This window comes from Aptenodytes forsteri, unplaced genomic scaffold (assembly GCF_000699145.1).
Source record: "Aptenodytes forsteri isolate BGI_AS27 unplaced genomic scaffold, ASM69914v1 Scaffold534, whole genome shotgun sequence".
NCBI classification, from domain to species: Eukaryota; Metazoa; Chordata; class Aves; order Sphenisciformes; family Spheniscidae; genus Aptenodytes; species Aptenodytes forsteri.
Window position 1 is genome coordinate 33,085 of NW_008795712.1, and position 2,164 is coordinate 35,248.

The window sequence follows — 2,164 nt, forward strand, 5'->3', positions numbered from 1 at the left end:
GGGGGAGGTTGGAGATGTCCTGGGAGAGGAATCCAGGGGGGGTGATGCAGAGCCCATCACCAGCCCTGCAAACCCCCTCCCCGCCCCGAGCACGGCTGGAGGGTGGGAAAGGGCTCGGGGGAAACACCGTATATGCTCACTCCATCCTTAGGGTCTCCCCTGGATGCCTGCTCCCGGGCATCCCGGGGCCACACGGACCTTCCGGCGGGGCCACCCTCGTGCTCCATCCCAGATGGACCGCAGGCTGCAGATGGGTCCCACGTGCTGCGTGCCCACAGCGAAAGGTTGTTTTCCATCTCTCCCACCCGTACCTGGGAAGGGTTTGGATGCTGGCGCCGGGTTGCCGAGCAAGTTTCCCTAAGCCAGCAGGCTGCAGCCATGGGAAGAGGCAAACCCTTCGCCTCCCGTGGCCTCCACTCACTGCTGGGGCTTTTTCTTCCCCAGCATCAGCCCGGCTCCATGGCCAACCTCTCCTCCAGCCACCTCCTGCCATGTCCTACCCCGGAGCTGGGGACGGCCCCGCGCCAGGCTGACGTCCTGGGGAGGGTTTGGTGGGGCTGGTGTGGATGGGAAAGGGGTGGCCCGTTGCAGCCCGCGGTCTCCATCACTCTGGGTACACCCAAATGCCCTTGGCCTCCTTTTTCTGCACCTCGTTTAGTTGAGACCAGCACATGCTGCTGGAGAAAAAACAGTTCCCAGCGCTGGAGCAGCCAGGGTGCTTTGTGGGGTGGAGGATGACAGCCCTTAGGGATGGTGGCCACCGAGCATCCCCAGAGGCACAACCTTACACAGGGGCTCCAGGAGCTGAAACCAACCTCTGTCCCCACAAATGACGGTCCTGCAGAGCTGGGGCACAGGGAGGCACCTCCAGACGTGACCCCTCCCCAAGGCCTCCCAGCATCTCCTCCGGCTCCAGCAACCACAGCTAGCCATGCAGCTAAACTGTGGCCATCGACGCGGGGTGGCAGGGAGGGATTTGTACCCTGAGCCTGGACCACGGGGAGCTCAAAGGAGCATTTGAGCAGAGCCCCCTGCACCCCCCCCGCCGTGGGGTGCCACACATCCCGGTGCCAGCCGCGGCAGGGACCGTCCCGCAGCCACGTGGATCCCCACAATGGCTGTTTGTCCCCCGGTTGGCCTCCGTGTCTCGACTCTTTCCTCCCCTTAGCCCTTCCGTCTCGGGGCTGTGCTCCGTTCCCTCTGCAGCTCCTCGCACGTCCCACGGGCATCCTACCCACGGCACCCACGCCTGCGTGGACACCCGAACCCTGCCGAGCCGGGGGGGCTCTGGCGTGGAGCTCGCTCATCACCCGAGCATTAGAGGATCCTTTCGGAGGGAAGCGATGCGCCGTTGAGTTTCAGCGGGACGTGTTACAGATGCCCCACCATGAGCTGAATGGCTGAGCTGCGGTGTCACCCATGCGATGTCACCCCCCCATTTCCAGCTGGGTCACCCTGTCCTTCCCCATGTCCCGAGGCCATGGGCTTTGCAAAGCCACCCTACATTCGTTTTCCAGGGGGAACCACCTCCCCATAGCCGCCCTGATGCTCATTGCATAACGGAGGAGACCAGTGCCTAAATATACCGGCACGGTTCCCCGGAGGTGCCGGGCTTGTGATCACCATCAGACACAGCCGTCGGCGATAAATAGGTCAGGGTGAAGCAGATCTGGGGGAAGGAGAGCTGGTTTATGGGAAGGGCACAGCCCTAAGAGATGTCCTAGCTCTGCCAGGGCTCCCCGGGGACCTCCGCTCGCCCTGGCATCCACGGCGGCATCGCACCGAAATAGTTTCGGGATCTGGGACTCGGCCTCTCCGAGCTCCCGTTGCCCAGTTTGTGGGAGGATAACGAGTCCTCACGTGCCTTTGGGGCTGGGAACGGGTCACACCGGGCTTGTGCCGCACCCCCGTCCTGGGAGGATGGAGAGGGCACCCCATTGCTCCCCAGCGTGGAGAGGACACCCCATAGCCCATGCCGGCACGGGGTTTAGGGGAGCGGAGTGGGGCGGTTTGGCCCCATCGGAGGTGCCACCGGGGCCCCATTAAACCCTCCGAGTCCCCTTCCGTGTCACTTTGTCACTCTCCACCTTTGTCCTGCTCTAGCAGAGAGCCAAAGCTTGCTTTCCACCATGCGCTCGGCCCTTTCAATGCCTCGCACCCCCCC